Source organism: Salmo salar, chromosome 22 (assembly GCF_965601325.2).
Source record: "Salmo salar chromosome 22, fSalSal1, whole genome shotgun sequence".
NCBI lineage: Eukaryota > Metazoa > Chordata > Actinopteri > Salmoniformes > Salmonidae > Salmo > Salmo salar.
In genome coordinates, this window is record NC_138312.1 from 65,693,817 (window position 1) to 65,710,512 (window position 16,696).

Here is a 16,696-nt window from a genome sequence, read left to right on the forward strand (position 1 = left end):
CGACTTCAGACGAGTCCCCTGACACTTGTGGGGGACGTAGAGACGAATTGAGAACACCACCGTGTTCGTGAGGGTCTCCCCTTTCCAGGGAGTGGTCATACGATGTTGTAGGTCAAACGGTTCAGAAGCTACAATTGTTTTTGTGAGAGGACCGATTATAGGTATATCTCATGGTTTGACTAACACCTCTCTAGCTCCACCACCTTTCATTGCAGATGTGGAGGTGTAACATAAACAGTTATGGAGGCTTGAGACAGATACGACGCGTTTCAATCTCTCTAGTTGAAAACTGATCGATTTGAATGGGTATTTTTTACGTTCGTTTACTTTGATTCACGTACTGATGCATCAATTGACTCAAAATAAATGAGCTCCATTCTTTTTGAAGTTTTATTTTTTCATTTTCTCTTTTAAAATATTAATTGACCTCATTTGCTCAATATTCATTTGTCAACACTCATCATCAGTTTGCTGTCGCGGCTTAAGAAGACAGAGTGTGAAAGACACAGCAGATGAAATACAAAAGATTTGAACTGAAGCCTGGTCAACAGTTTGGAAGACTGCTATGCTCAAAAGTATAGCACAAACACTCACATGAGGTTCAATCTTTCCAAGCACCATGGACAAGAACAATTGATATCCTCATTGTCATTGCCGCAGAAAGAAAAACAATTTTATTCTTGTGTAAGGCTCGTTGGTCTAGGGGTATGATTCTTGCTTCGGGTGCGAGAGGTCCCGGGTTCAAATCCCGGATGAGCCCTTTTGCAGATCTTTTAACAAGCTCAGACAGGCAAATCTCTGGCCACTGGTTGCAAACAGCCACCTCTTGGGCGCAGGACGAGGTGGCTGAATGGTTTAGGCGATGGACTCCATATCTATTGTGATATTCACTAGTTGGCTCAATAACACACTACATTTAGAAAACCTGCAAGAAGTAAGAGCAAATCTGACTTCCACGAACAAGGACATTGATTCCAATGTAATACACTTGAAATGACACCCAGCCCTTAAAACTAGCCAATATCTCATCCTCTGCATTGGCTGGGAATCAAACCCGGGTCAACTGCTTGGAAGGCAGCTATGCTCACCACTATACCACCAATGCTATTTGAATCTCTGAAGCAACATGGAGACATCGATTCATATCCTGACCGTCATTTTTGTGGAAAGTGAAAATTCTTTGACCAAACGGATCGTTGGTATAGTTGTACTATTATGGCTTAGGGTGAGAGAGGTCCCTGGTTAAAAAATCAATTATTTTAATCAGTACCTGTTACCTTCAGATTAGTCCCGTGACACTTGTGGGGAACGTAGGGCAAAACTGAGAACATTGTGACAAGTGGGGTCACATTAGTTTGGAGGCCAAAGATTTGGGATTCTACAAACAGAAGTTGGCACATAAAGGGTTCCGACTTCAGACGAGTCCCCTGACACTTGTGGGGGACGTAGAGACGAATTGAGAACACCACCGTGTTCGTGAGGGTCTCCCCTTTCCAGGGAGTGGTCATACGATGTTGTAGGTCAAACGGTTCAGAAGCTACAATTGTTTTTGTGAGAGGACCGATTATAGGTATGTCTCATGGTTTGACTAACACCTCTCTAGCTCCACCACCTTTCATTGCAGATGTGGAGGTGTAACATAAACAGTTATGGAGGCTTGAGACAGATACGACGCGTTTCAATCTCTCTAGTTGAAAACTGATCGATTTGAATGGGTATTTTTTACGTTCGTTTACTTTGATTCACGTACTGATGCATCAATTGACTCAAAATAAATGAGCTCCATTCTTTTTGAAGTTTTATTTTTTCATTTTCTCTTTTAAAATATTAATTGACCTCATTTGCTCAATATTCATTTGTCAACACTCATCATCAGTTTGCTGTCGCGGCTTAAGAAGACAGAGTGTGAAAGACACAGCAGATGAAATACAAAAGATTTGAACTGAAGCCTGGTCAACAGTTTGGAAGACTGCTATGCTCAAAAGTATAGCACAAACACTCACATGAGGTTCAATCTTTCCAAGCACCATGGACAAGAACAATTGATATCCTCATTGTCATTGCCGCAGAAAGAAAAACAATTTTATTCTTGTGTAAGGCTCGTTGGTCTAGGGGTATGATTCTCGCTTCGGGTGCGAGAGGTCCCGGGTTCAAATCCCGGATGAGCCCTTTTGCAGATCTTTTAACAAGCTCAGACAGGCAAATCTCTGGCCACTGGTTGCAAACAGCCACCTCTTGGGCGCAGGACGAGGTGGCTGAATGGTTTAGGCGATGGACTCCATATCTATTGTGATATTCACTAGTTGGCTCAATAACACACTACATTTAGAAAACCTGCAAGAAGTAAGAGCAAATCTGACTTCCACGAACAAGGACATTGATTCCAATGTAATACACTTGAAATGACACCCAGCCCCTAAAACTAGCCAATATCTCATGCTCTGCATTGGCTGGGAATCAAACCCGGGTCAACTGCTTGGAAGGCAGCTATGCTCACCACTATACCACCAATGCTATTTGAAGCTCTGAAGCAACATGGAGACATCGATTCATATCCTGACCGTCATTTTTGTGGAAAGTGAAAATTCTTTGACCAAACGGATCGTTGGTATAGTTGTACTATTATGGCTTAGGGTGAGAGAGGTCCCTGGTTAAAAAATCAATTATTTTAATCAGTACCTGTTACCTTCAGATTAGTCCCGTGACACTTGTGGGGAACGTAGGGCAAAACTGAGAACATTGTGACAAGTGGGGTCACATTAGTTTGGAGGCCAAAGATTTGGGATTCTACAAACAGAAGTTGGCACATAAAGGGTTCCGACTTCAGACGAGTCCCCTGACACTTGTGGGGGACGTAGAGACGAATTGAGAACACCACCGTGTTCGTGAGGGTCTCCCCTTTCCAGGGAGTGGTCATACGATGTTGTAGGTCAAACGGTTCAGAAGCTACAATTGTTTTTGTGAGAGGACCGATTATAGGTATGTCTCATGGTTTGACTAACACCTCTCTAGCTCCACCACCTTTCATTGCAGATGTGGAGGTGTAACATAAACAGTTATGGAGGCTTGAGACAGATACGACGCGTTTCAATCTCTCTAGTTGAAAACTGATCGATTTGAATGGGTATTTTTTACGTTCGTTTACTTTGATTCACGTACTGATGCATCAATTGACTCAAAATAAATGAGCTCCATTCTTTTTGAAGTTTTATTTTTTCATTTTCTCTTTTAAAATATTAATTGACCTCATTTGCTCAATATTCATTTGTCAACACTCATCATCAGTTTGCTGTCGCGGCTTAAGAAGACAGAGTGTGAAAGACACAGCAGATGAAATACAAAAGATTTGAACTGAAGCCTGGTCAACAGTTTGGAAGACTGCTATGCTCAAAAGTATAGCACAAACACTCACATGAGGTTCAATCTTTCCAAGCACCATGGACAAGAACAATTGATATCCTCATTGTCATTGCCGCAGAAAGAAAAACAATTTTATTCTTGTGTAAGGCTCGTTGGTCTAGGGGTATGATTCTCGCTTCGGGTGCGAGAGGTCCCGGGTTCAAATCCCGGATGAGCCCTTTTGCAGATCTTTTAACAAGCTCAGACAGGCAAATCTCTGGCCACTGGTTGCAAACAGCCACCTCTTGGGCGCAGGACGAGGTGGCTGAATGGTTTAGGCGATGGACTCCATATCTATTGTGATATTCACTAGTTGGCTCAATAACACACTACATTTAGAAAACCTGCAAGAAGTAAGAGCAAATCTGACTTCCACGAACAAGGACATTGATTCCAATGTAATACACTTGAAATGACACCCAGCCCCTAAAACTAGCCAATATCTCATGCTCTGCATTGGCTGGGAATCAAACCCGGGTCAACTGCTTGGAAGGCAGCTATGCTCACCACTATACCACCAATGCTATTTGAATCTCTGAAGCAACATGGAGACATCGATTCATATCCTGACCGTCATTTTTGTGGAAAGTGAAAATTCTTTGACCAAACGGATCGTTGGTATAGTTGTACTATTATGGCTTAGGGTGAGAGAGGTCCCTGGTTAAAAAATCAATTATTTTAATCAGTACCTGTTACCTTCAGATTAGTCCCGTGACACTTGTGGGGAACGTAGGGCAAAACTGAGAACATTGTGACAAGTGGGGTCACATTAGTTTGGAGGCCAAAGATTTGGGATTCTACAAACAGAAGTTGGCACATAAAGGGTTCCGACTTCAGACGAGTCCCCTGACACTTGTGGGGGACGTAGAGACGAATTGAGAACACCACCGTGTTCGTGAGGGTCTCCCCTTTCCAGGGAGTGGTCATACGATGTTGTAGGTCAAACGGTTCAGAAGCTACAATTGTTTTTGTGAGAGGACCGATTATAGGTATGTCTCATGGTTTGACTAACACCTCTCTAGCTCCACCACCTTTCATTGCAGATGTGGAGGTGTAACATAAACAGTTATGGAGGCTTGAGACAGATACGACGCGTTTCAATCTCTCTAGTTGAAAACTGATCGATTTGAATGGGTATTTTTTACGTTCGTTTACTTTGATTCACGTACTGATGCATCAATTGACTCAAAATAAATGAGCTCCATTCTTTTTGAAGTTTTATTTTTTCATTTTCTCTTTTAAAATATTAATTGACCTCATTTGCTCAATATTCATTTGTCAACACTCATCATCAGTTTGCTGTCGCGGCTTAAGAAGACAGAGTGTGAAAGACACAGCAGATGAAATACAAAAGATTTGAACTGAAGCCTGGTCAACAGTTTGGAAGACTGCTATGCTCAAAAGTATAGCACAAACACTCACATGAGGTTCAATCTTTCCAAGCACCATGGACAAGAACAATTGATATCCTCATTGTCATTGCCGCAGAAAGAAAAACAATTTTATTCTTGTGTAAGGCTCGTTGGTCTAGGGGTATGATTCTCGCTTCGGGTGCGAGAGGTCCCGGGTTCAAATCCCGGATGAGCCCTTTTGCAGATCTTTTAACAAGCTCAGACAGGCAAATCTCTGGCCACTGGTTGCAAACAGCCACCTCTTGGGCGCAGGACGAGGTGGCTGAATGGTTTAGGCGATGGACTCCATATCTATTGTGATATTCACTAGTTGGCTCAATAACACACTACATTTAGAAAACCTGCAAGAAGTAAGAGCAAATCTGACTTCCACGAACAAGGACATTGATTCCAATGTAATACACTTGAAATGACACCCAGCCCTTAAAACTAGCCAATATCTCATCCTCTGCATTGGCTGGGAATCAAACCCGGGTCAACTGCTTGGAAGGCAGCTATGCTCATCAGTACCTGTTACCTTCAGATTAGTCCCGTGACACTTGTGGGGAACGTAGGGCAAAACTGAGAACATTGTGACAAGTGGGGTCACATTAGTTTGGAGGCCAAAGATTTGGGATTCTACAAACAGAAGTTGGCACATAAAGGGTTCCGACTTCAGACGAGTCCCCTGACACTTGTGGGGGACGTAGAGACGAATTGAGAACACCACCGTGTTCGTGAGGGTCTCCCCTTTCCAGGGAGTGGTCATACGATGTTGTAGGTCAAACGGTTCAGAAGCTACAATTGTTTTTGTGAGAGGACCGATTATAGGTATGTCTCATGGTTTGACTAACACCTCTCTAGCTCCACCACCTTTCATTGCAGATGTGGAGGTGTAACATAAACAGTTATGGAGGCTTGAGACAGATACGACGCGTTTCAATCTCTCTAGTTGAAAACTGATCGATTTGAATGGGTATTTTTTACGTTCGTTTACTTTGATTCACGTACTGATGCATCAATTGACTCAAAATAAATGAGCTCCATTCTTTTTGAAGTTTTATTTTTTCATTTTCTCTTTTAAAATATTAATTGACCTCATTTGCTCAATATTCATTTGTCAACACTCATCATCAGTTTGCTGTCGCGGCTTAAGAAGACAGAGTGTGAAAGACACAGCAGATGAAATACAAAAGATTTGAACTGAAGCCTGGTCAACAGTTTGGAAGACTGCTATGCTCAAAAGTATAGCACAAACACTCACATGAGGTTCAATCTTTCCAAGCACCATGGACAAGAACAATTGATATCCTCATTGTCATTGCCGCAGAAAGAAAAACAATTTTATTCTTGTGTAAGGCTCGTTGGTCTAGGGGTATGATTCTCGCTTCGGGTGCGAGAGGTCCCGGGTTCAAATCCCGGATGAGCCCTTTTGCAGATCTTTTAACAAGCTCAGACAGGCAAATCTCTGGCCACTGGTTGCAAACAGCCACCTCTTGGGCGCAGGACGAGGTGGCTGAATGGTTTAGGCGATGGACTCCATATCTATTGTGATATTCACTAGTTGGCTCAATAACACACTACATTTAGAAAACCTGCAAGAAGTAAGAGCAAATCTGACTTCCACGAACAAGGACATTGATTCCAATGTAATACACTTGAAATGACACCCAGCCCTTAAAACTAGCCAATATCTCATCCTCTGCATTGGCTGGGAATCAAACCCGGGTCAACTGCTTGGAAGGCAGCTATGCTCATCAGTACCTGTTACCTTCAGATTAGTCCCGTGACACTTGTGGGGAACGTAGGGCAAAACTGAGAACATTGTGACAAGTGGGGTCACATTAGTTTGGAGGCCAAAGATTTGGGATTCTACAAACAGAAGTTGGCACATAAAGGGTTCCGACTTCAGACGAGTCCCCTGACACTTGTGGGGGACGTAGAGACGAATTGAGAACACCACCGTGTTCGTGAGGGTCTCCCCTTTCCAGGGAGTGGTCATACGATGTTGTAGGTCAAACGGTTCAGAAGCTACAATTGTTTTTGTGAGAGGACCGATTATAGGTATGTCTCATGGTTTGACTAACACCTCTCTAGCTCCACCACCTTTCATTGCAGATGTGGAGGTGTAACATAAACAGTTATGGAGGCTTGAGACAGATACGACGCGTTTCAATCTCTCTAGTTGAAAACTGATCGATTTGAATGGGTATTTTTTACGTTCGTTTACTTTGATTCACGTACTGATGCATCAATTGACTCAAAATAAATGAGCTCCATTCTTTTTGAAGTTTTATTTTTTCATTTTCTCTTTTAAAATATTAATTGACCTCATTTGCTCAATATTCATTTGTCAACACTCATCATCAGTTTGCTGTCGCGGCTTAAGAAGACAGAGTGTGAAAGACACAGCAGATGAAATACAAAAGATTTGAACTGAAGCCTGGTCAACAGTTTGGAAGACTGCTATGCTCAAAAGTATAGCACAAACACTCACATGAGGTTCAATCTTTCCAAGCACCATGGACAAGAACAATTGATATCCTCATTGTCATTGCCGCAGAAAGAAAAACAATTTTATTCTTGTGTAAGGCTCGTTGGTCTAGGGGTATGATTCTCGCTTCGGGTGCGAGAGGTCCCGGGTTCAAATCCCGGATGAGCCCTTTTGCAGATCTTTTAACAAGCTCAGACAGGCAAATCTCTGGCCACTGGTTGCAAACAGCCACCTCTTGGGCGCAGGACGAGGTGGCTGAATGATTTAGGACTGCGTATCTATTGTGATATTAACTAGTTCGCTCAAATTCGCACTTCATTTAGAAAACCTGCAAAAAGTAAGAGCAAATCTGACTTCCACGAACATTGATTCCAATGTAATACAGGTGAAATGACACCCAGCCCCTAAAACTAGTGAATATCTCATGCTCTGCATTGGCCATGAATTGAACCCGGGTCAACTGCTTGGAAGGCAGCTATGCTCACCACTATACCACCAATGCTATGTGAAGCTTGCAAGCAACGTGGAGACATCGATTCATATCCTGACCGTCATTTTTGTGGAAAGTGAAAATTCTTTGACCAAAAGGATCGTTGGTATAGTTGTACTATTATGGCTTAGGGTGAGAGAGGTCCCTGGTTAAAAAATCAATTATTTTAATCAGTACCTGTTACCTTCAGATTAGTCCCGTGACACTTGTGGGGAACGTAGGGCAAAACTGAGAACATTGTGACAAGTGGGGTCACATTAGTTTGGAGGCCAAAGATTTGGGATTCTACAAACAGAAGTTGGCACATAAAGGGTTCCGACTTCAGACGAGTCCCCTGACACTTGTGGGGGACGTAGAGACGAATTGAGAACACCACCGTGTTCGTGAGGGTCTCCCCTTTCCAGGGAGTGGTCATACGATGTTGTAGGTCAAACGGTTCAGAAGCTACAATTGTTTTTGTGAGAGGACCGATTATAGGTATGTCTCATGGTTTGACTAACACCTCTCTAGCTCCACCACCTTTCATTGCAGATGTGGAGGTGTAACATAAACAGTTATGGAGGCTTGAGACAGATACGACGCGTTTCAATCTCTCTAGTTGAAAACTGATCGATTTGAATGGGTATTTTTTACGTTCGTTTACTTTGATTCACGTACTGATGCATCAATTGACTCAAAATAAATGAGCTCCATTCTTTTTGAAGTTTTATTTTTTCATTTTCTCTTTTAAAATATTAATTGACCTCATTTGCTCAATATTCATTTGTCAACACTCATCATCAGTTTGCTGTCGCGGCTTAAGAAGACAGAGTGTGAAAGACACAGCAGATGAAATACAAAAGATTTGAACTGAAGCCTGGTCAACAGTTTGGAAGACTGCTATGCTCAAAAGTATAGCACAAACACTCACATGAGGTTCAATCTTTCCAAGCACCATGGACAAGAACAATTGATATCCTCATTGTCATTGCCGCAGAAAGAAAAACAATTTTATTCTTGTGTAAGGCTCGTTGGTCTAGGGGTATGATTCTCGCTTCGGGTGCGAGAGGTCCCGGGTTCAAATCCTGGATGAGCCCTTTTGCAGATCTTTTAACAAGCTCAGACAGGCAAATCTCTGGCCACTGGTTGCAAACAGCCACCTCTTGGGCGCAGGACGAGGTGGCTGAATGGTTTAGGCGATGGACTCCATATCTATTGTGATATTCACTAGTTGGCTCAATAACACACTACATTTAGAAAACCTGCAAGAAGTAAGAGCAAATCTGACTTCCACGAACAAGGACATTGATTCCAATGTAATACACTTGAAATGACACCCAGCCCTTAAAACTAGCCAATATCTCATCCTCTGCATTGGCTGGGAATCAAACCCGGGTCAACTGCTTGGAAGGCAGCTATGCTCATCAGTACCTGTTACCTTCAGATTAGTCCCGTGACACTTGTGGGGAACGTAGGGCAAAACTGAGAACATTGTGACAAGTGGGGTCACATTAGTTTGGAGGCCAAAGATTTGGGATTCTACAAACAGAAGTTGGCACATAAAGGGTTCCGACTTCAGACGAGTCCCCTGACACTTGTGGGGGACGTAGAGACGAATTGAGAACACCACCGTGTTCGTGAGGGTCTCCCCTTTCCAGGGAGTGGTCATACGATGTTGTAGGTCAAACGGTTCAGAAGCTACAATTGTTTTTGTGAGAGGACCGATTATAGGTATGTCTCATGGTTTGACTAACACCTCTCTAGCTCCACCACCTTTCATTGCAGATGTGGAGGTGTAACATAAACAGTTATGGAGGCTTGAGACAGATACGACGCGTTTCAATCTCTCTAGTTGAAAACTGATCGATTTGAATGGGTATTTTTTACGTTCGTTTACTTTGATTCACGTACTGATGCATCAATTGACTCAAAATAAATGAGCTCCATTCTTTTTGAAGTTTTATTTTTTCATTTTCTCTTTTAAAATATTAATTGACCTCATTTGCTCAATATTCATTTGTCAACACTCATCATCAGTTTGCTGTCGCGGCTTAAGAAGACAGAGTGTGAAAGACACAGCAGATGAAATACAAAAGATTTGAACTGAAGCCTGGTCAACAGTTTGGAAGACTGCTATGCTCAAAAGTATAGCACAAACACTCACATGAGGTTCAATCTTTCCAAGCACCATGGACAAGAACAATTGATATCCTCATTGTCATTGCCGCAGAAAGAAAAACAATTTTATTCTTGTGTAAGGCTCGTTGGTCTAGGGGTATGATTCTCGCTTCGGGTGCGAGAGGTCCCGGGTTCAAATCCTGGATGAGCCCTTTTGCAGATCTTTTAACAAGCTCAGACAGGCAAATCTCTGGCCACTGGTTGCAAACAGCCACCTCTTGGGCGCAGGACGAGGTGGCTGAATGGTTTAGGCGATGGACTCCATATCTATTGTGATATTCACTAGTTGGCTCAATAACACACTACATTTATAAAACCTGCAAGAAGTAAGAGCAAATCTGACTTCCACGAACAAGGACATTGATTCCAATGTAATACACTTGAAATGACACCCAGCCCTTAAAACTAGCCAATATCTCATCCTCTGCATTGGCTGGGAATCAAACCCGGGTCAACTGCTTGGAAGGCAGCTATGCTCATCAGTACCTGTTACCTTCAGATTAGTCCCGTGACACTTGTGGGGAACGTAGGGCAAAACTGAGAACATTGTGACAAGTGGGGTCACATTAGTTTGGAGGCCAAAGATTTGGGATTCTACAAACAGAAGTTGGCACATAAAGGGTTCCGACTTCAGACGAGTCCCCTGACACTTGTGGGGGACGTAGAGACGAATTGAGAACACCACCGTGTTCGTGAGGGTCTCCCCTTTCCAGGGAGTGGTCATACGATGTTGTAGGTCAAACGGTTCAGAAGCTACAATTGTTTTTGTGAGAGGACCGATTATAGGTATGTCTCATGGTTTGACTAACACCTCTCTAGCTCCACCACCTTTCATTGCAGATGTGGAGGTGTAACATAAACAGTTATGGAGGCTTGAGACAGATACGACGCGTTTCAATCTCTCTAGTTGAAAACTGATCGATTTGAATGGGTATTTTTTACGTTCGTTTACTTTGATTCACGTACTGATGCATCAATTGACTCAAAATAAATGAGCTCCATTCTTTTTGAAGTTTTATTTTTTCATTTTCTCTTTTAAAATATTAATTGACCTCATTTGCTCAATATTCATTTGTCAACACTCATCATCAGTTTGCTGTCGCGGCTTAAGAAGACAGAGTGTGAAAGACACAGCAGATGAATTACAAAAGATTTGAACTGAAGCCTGGTCAACAGTTTGGAAGACTGCTATGCTCAAAAGTATAGCACAAACACTCACATGAGGTTCAATCCTTCCAAGCACCATGGACAAGAACAATTGATATCCTCATTGTCATTGCCGCAGAAAGAAAAACAATTTTATTCTTGTGTAAGGCTCGTTGGTCTAGGGGTATGATTCTCGCTTCGGGTGCGAGAGGTCCCGGGTTCAAATCCTGGATGAGCCCTTTTGCAGATCTTTTAACAAGCTCAGACAGGCAAATCTCTGGCCACTGGTTGCAAACAGCCACCTCTTGGGCGCAGGACGAGGTGGCTGAATGGTTTAGGCGATGGACTCCATATCTATTGTGATATTCACTAGTTGGCTCAATAACACACTACATTTAGAAAACCTGCAAGAAGTAAGAGCAAATCTGACTTCCACGAACAAGGACATTGATTCCAATGTAATACACTTGAAATGACACCCAGCCCTTAAAACTAGCCAATATCTCATCCTCTGCATTGGCTGGGAATCAAACCCGGGTCAACTGCTTGGAAGGCAGCTATGCTCATCAGTACCTGTTACCTTCAGATTAGTCCCGTGACACTTGTGGGGAACGTAGGGCAAAACTGAGAACATTGTGACAAGTGGGGTCACATTAGTTTGGAGGCCAAAGATTTGGGATTCTACAAACAGAAGTTGGCACATAAAGGGTTCCGACTTCAGACGAGTCCCCTGACACTTGTGGGGGACGTAGAGACGAATTGAGAACACCACCGTGTTCGTGAGGGTCTCCCCTTTCCAGGGAGTGGTCATACGATGTTGTAGGTCAAACGGTTCAGAAGCTACAATTGTTTTTGTGAGAGGACCGATTATAGGTATGTCTCATGGTTTGACTAACACCTCTCTAGCTCCACCACCTTTCATTGCAGATGTGGAGGTGTAACATAAACAGTTATGGAGGCTTGAGACAGATACGACGCGTTTCAATCTCTCTAGTTGAAAACTGATCGATTTGAATGGGTATTTTTTACGTTCGTTTACTTTGATTCACGTACTGATGCATCAATTGACTCAAAATAAATGAGCTCCATTCTTTTTGAAGTTTTATTTTTTCATTTTCTCTTTTAAAATATTAATTGACCTCATTTGCTCAATATTCATTTGTCAACACTCATCATCAGTTTGCTGTCGCGGCTTAAGAAGACAGAGTGTGAAAGACACAGCAGATGAATTACAAAAGATTTGAACTGAACCTGGTCAACAGTTTGGAAGACTGCTATGCTCAAAAGTATAGCACAAACACTCACATGAGGTTCAATCTTTCCAAGCACCATGGACAAGAACAATTGATATCCTCATTGTCATTGCCGCAGAAAGAAAAACAATTTTATTCTTGTGTAAGGCTCGTTGGTCTAGGGGTATGATTCTCGCTTCGGGTGCGAGAGGTCCCGGTTTCAAATCCTGGATGAGCCCTTTTGCAGATCTTTTAACAAGCTCAGACAGGCAAATCTCTGGCCACTGGTTGCAAACAGCCACCTCTTGGGCGCAGGACGAGGTGGCTGAATCGTTTAGGCGATGGACTCCATATCTATTGTGATATTCACTAGTTGGCTCAATAACACACTACATTTAGAAAACCTGCAAGAAGTAAGAGCAAATCTGACTTCCACGAACAAGGACATTGATTCCAATGTAATACACTTGAAATGACACCCAGCCCTTAAAACTAGCCAATATCTCATCCTCTGCATTGGCTGGGAATCAAACCCGGGTCAACTGCTTGGAAGGCAGCTATGCTCATCAGTACCTGTTACCTTCAGATTAGTCCCGTGACACTTGTGGGGAACGTAGGGCAAAACTGAGAACATTGTGACAAGTGGGGTCACATTAGTTTGGAGGCCAAAGATTTGGGATTCTACAAACAGAAGTTGGCACATAAAGGGTTCCGACTTCAGACGAGTCCCCTGACACTTGTGGGGGACGTAGAGACGAATTGAGAACACCACCGTGTTCGTGAGGGTCTCCCCTTTCCAGGGAGTGGTCATACGATGTTGTAGGTCAAACGGTTCAGAAGCTACAATTGTTTTTGTGAGAGGACCGATTATAGGTATGTCTCATGGTTTGACTAACACCTCTCTAGCTCCACCACCTTTCATTGCAGATGTGGAGGTGTAACATAAACAGTTATGGAGGCTTGAGACAGATACGACGCGTTTCAATCTCTCTAGTTGAAAACTGATCGATTTGAATGGGTATTTTTTACGTTCGTTTACTTTGATTCACGTACTGATGCATCAATTGACTCAAAATAAATGAGCTCCATTCTTTTTGAAGTTTTATTTTTTCATTTTCTCTTTTAAAATATTAATTGACCTCATTTGCTCAATATTCATTTGTCAACACTCATCATCAGTTTGCTGTCGCGGCTTAAGAAGACAGAGTGTGAAAGACACAGCAGATGAATTACAAAAGATTTGAACTGAAGCCTGGTCAACAGTTTGGAAGACTGCTATGCTCAAAAGTATAGCACAAACACTCACATGAGGTTCAATCTTTCCAAGCACCATGGACAAGAACAATTGATATCCTCATTGTCATTGCCGCAGAAAGAAAAACAATTTTATTCTTGTGTAAGGCTCGTTGGTCTAGGGGTATGATTCTCGCTTCGGGTGCGAGAGGTCCCGGGTTCAAATCCTGGATGAGCCCTTTTGCAGATCTTTTAACAAGCTCAGACAGGCAAATCTCTGGCCACTGGTTGCAAACAGCCACCTCTTGGGCGCAGGACGAGGTGGCTGAATGGTTTAGGCGATGGACTCCATATCTATTGTGATATTCACTAGTTGGCTCAATAACACACTACATTTAGAAAACCTGCAAGAAGTAAGAGCAAATCTGACTTCCACGAACAAGGACATTGATTCCAATGTAATACACTTGAAATGACACCCAGCCCTTAAAACTAGCCAATATCTCATCCTCTGCATTGGCTGGGAATCAAACCCGGGTCAACTGCTTGGAAGGCAGCTATGCTCATCAGTACCTGTTACCTTCAGATTAGTCCCGTGACACTTGTGGGGAACGTAGGGCAAAACTGAGAACATTGTGACAAGTGGGGTCACATTAGTTTGGAGGCCAAAGATTTGGGATTCTACAAACAGAAGTTGGCACATAAAGGGTTCCGACTTCAGACGAGTCCCCTGACACTTGTGGGGGACGTAGAGACGAATTGAGAACACCACCGTGTTCGTGAGGGTCTCCCCTTTCCAGGGAGTGGTCATACGATGTTGTAGGTCAAACGGTTCAGAAGCTACAATTGTTTTTGTGAGAGGACCGATTATAGGTATGTCTCATGGTTTGACTAACACCTCTCTAGCTCCACCACCTTTCATTGCAGATGTGGAGGTGTAACATAAACAGTTATGGAGGCTTGAGACAGATACGACGCGTTTCAATCTCTCTAGTTGAAAACTGATCGATTTGAATGGGTATTTTTTACGTTCGTTTACTTTGATTCACGTACTGATGCATCAATTGACTCAAAATAAATGAGCTCCATTCTTTTTGAAGTTTTATTTTTTCATTTTCTCTTTTAAAATATTAATTGACCTCATTTGCTCAATATTCATTTGTCAACACTCATCATCAGTTTGCTGTCGCGGCTTAAGAAGACAGAGTGTGAAAGACACAGCAGATGAATTACAAAAGATTTGAACTGAAGCCTGGTCAACAGTTTGGAAGACTGCTATGCTCAAAAGTATAGCACAAACACTCACATGAGGTTCAATCTTTCCAAGCACCATGGACAAGAACAATTGATATCCTCATTGTCATTGCCGCAGAAAGAAAAACAATTTTATTCTTGTGTAAGGCTCGTTGGTCTAGGGGTATGATTCTCGCTTCGGGTGCGAGAGGTCCCGGGTTCAAATCCTGGATGAGCCCTTTTGCAGATCTTTTAACAAGCTCAGACAGGCAAATCTCTGGCCACTGGTTGCAAACAGCCACCTCTTGGGCGCAGGACGAGGTGGCTGAATGGTTTAGGCGATGGACTCCATATCTATTGTGATATTCACTAGTTGGCTCAATAACACACTACATTTAGAAAACCTGCAAGAAGTAAGAGCAAATCTGACTTCCACGAACAAGGACATTGATTCCAATGTAATACACTTGAAATGACACCCAGCCCTTAAAACTAGCCAATATCTCATCCTCTGCATTGGCTGGGAATCAAACCCGGGTCAACTGCTTGGAAGGCAGCTATGCTCATCAGTACCTGTTACCTTCAGATTAGTCCCGTGACACTTGTGGGGAACGTAGGGCAAAACTGAGAACATTGTGACAAGTGGGGTCACATTAGTTTGGAGGCCAAAGATTTGGGATTCTACAAACAGAAGTTGGCACATAAAGGGTTCCGACTTCAGACGAGTCCCCTGACACTTGTGGGGGACGTAGAGACGAATTGAGAACACCACCGTGTTCGTGAGGGTCTCCCCTTTCCAGGGAGTGGTCATACGATGTTGTAGGTCAAACGGTTCAGAAGCTACAATTGTTTTTGTGAGAGGACCGATTATAGGTATGTCTCATGGTTTGACTAACACCTCTCTAGCTCCACCACCTTTCATTGCAGATGTGGAGGTGTAACATAAACAGTTATGGAGGCTTGAGACAGATACGACGCGTTTCAATCTCTCTAGTTGAAAACTGATCGATTTGAATGGGTATTTTTTACGTTCGTTTACTTTGATTCACGTACTGATGCATCAATTGACTCAAAATAAATGAGCTCCATTCTTTTTGAAGTTTTATTTTTTCATTTTCTCTTTTAAAATATTAATTGACCTCATTTGCTCAATATTCATTTGTCAACACTCATCATCAGTTTGCTGTCGCGGCTTAAGAAGACAGAGTGTGAAAGACACAGCAGATGAAATACAAAAGATTTGAACTGAAGCCTGGTCAACAGTTTGGAAGACTGCTATGCTCAAAAGTATAGCACAAACACTCACATGAGGTTCAATCTTTCCAAGCACCATGGACAAGAACAATTGATATCCTCATTGTCATTGCCGCAGAAAGAAAAACAATTTTATTCTTGTGTAAGGCTCGTTGGTCTAGGGGTATGATTCTCGCTTCGGGTGCGAGAGGTCCCGGGTTCAAATCCTGGATGAGCCCTTTTGCAGATCTTTTAACAAGCTCAGACAGGCAAATCTCTGGCCACTGGTTGCAAACAGCCACCTCTTGGGCGCAGGACGAGGTGGCTGAATGGTTTAGGCGATGGACTCCATATCTATTGTGATATTCACTAGTTGGCTCAATAACACACTACATTTAGAAAACCTGCAAGAAGTAAGAGCAAATCTGACTTCCACGAACAAGGACATTGATTCCAATGTAATACACTTGAAATGACACCCAGCCCTTAAAACTAGCCAATATCTCATCCTCTGCATTGGCTGGGAATCAAACCCGGGTCAACTGCTTGGAAGGCAGCTATGCTCATCAGTACCTGTTACCTTCAGATTAGTCCCGTGACACTTGTGGGGAACGTAGGGCAAAACTGAGAACATTGTGACAAGTGGGGTCACATTAGTTTGGAGGCCAAAGATTTGGGATTCTACAAA

General features: G+C 42.8%; 12 non-coding genes across 12 annotated transcripts; all 12 read left to right on the forward strand.

Annotated features, from left to right (window-relative positions):
* Positions 1–688: 688 nt before the first annotated feature.
* Positions 689–760, forward strand: trnap-cgg (transfer RNA proline (anticodon CGG)). Its single transcript has one exon. It is a non-coding gene; the product is annotated as a tRNA-Pro (tRNA).
* Positions 761–2,097: 1,337 nt separating this feature from the next.
* trnap-cgg (transfer RNA proline (anticodon CGG)) lies at positions 2,098–2,169 on the forward strand. Its single transcript has one exon. It is a non-coding gene; the product is annotated as a tRNA-Pro (tRNA).
* Positions 2,170–3,506: 1,337 nt separating this feature from the next.
* Positions 3,507–3,578, forward strand: trnap-cgg (transfer RNA proline (anticodon CGG)). The gene has a single exon. It is a non-coding gene; the product is annotated as a tRNA-Pro (tRNA).
* Positions 3,579–4,915: 1,337 nt separating this feature from the next.
* Positions 4,916–4,987, forward strand: trnap-cgg (transfer RNA proline (anticodon CGG)). Its single transcript has one exon. It is a non-coding gene; the product is annotated as a tRNA-Pro (tRNA).
* A 1,161-nt stretch (positions 4,988–6,148) lies between these two features.
* Positions 6,149–6,220, forward strand: trnap-cgg (transfer RNA proline (anticodon CGG)). Its single transcript has one exon. It is a non-coding gene; the product is annotated as a tRNA-Pro (tRNA).
* A 1,161-nt stretch (positions 6,221–7,381) lies between these two features.
* trnap-cgg (transfer RNA proline (anticodon CGG)) lies at positions 7,382–7,453 on the forward strand. The gene has a single exon. It is a non-coding gene; the product is annotated as a tRNA-Pro (tRNA).
* A 1,325-nt stretch (positions 7,454–8,778) lies between these two features.
* On the forward strand, positions 8,779–8,850 carry trnap-cgg (transfer RNA proline (anticodon CGG)). Its single transcript has one exon. It is a non-coding gene; the product is annotated as a tRNA-Pro (tRNA).
* A 1,161-nt stretch (positions 8,851–10,011) lies between these two features.
* On the forward strand, positions 10,012–10,083 carry trnap-cgg (transfer RNA proline (anticodon CGG)). Its single transcript has one exon. It is a non-coding gene; the product is annotated as a tRNA-Pro (tRNA).
* Positions 10,084–11,244: 1,161 nt separating this feature from the next.
* On the forward strand, positions 11,245–11,316 carry trnap-cgg (transfer RNA proline (anticodon CGG)). The gene has a single exon. It is a non-coding gene; the product is annotated as a tRNA-Pro (tRNA).
* Positions 11,317–13,709: 2,393 nt separating this feature from the next.
* On the forward strand, positions 13,710–13,781 carry trnap-cgg (transfer RNA proline (anticodon CGG)). The gene has a single exon. It is a non-coding gene; the product is annotated as a tRNA-Pro (tRNA).
* A 1,161-nt stretch (positions 13,782–14,942) lies between these two features.
* On the forward strand, positions 14,943–15,014 carry trnap-cgg (transfer RNA proline (anticodon CGG)). Its single transcript has one exon. It is a non-coding gene; the product is annotated as a tRNA-Pro (tRNA).
* A 1,161-nt stretch (positions 15,015–16,175) lies between these two features.
* Positions 16,176–16,247, forward strand: trnap-cgg (transfer RNA proline (anticodon CGG)). The gene has a single exon. It is a non-coding gene; the product is annotated as a tRNA-Pro (tRNA).
* Positions 16,248–16,696: the final 449 nt, after the last annotated feature.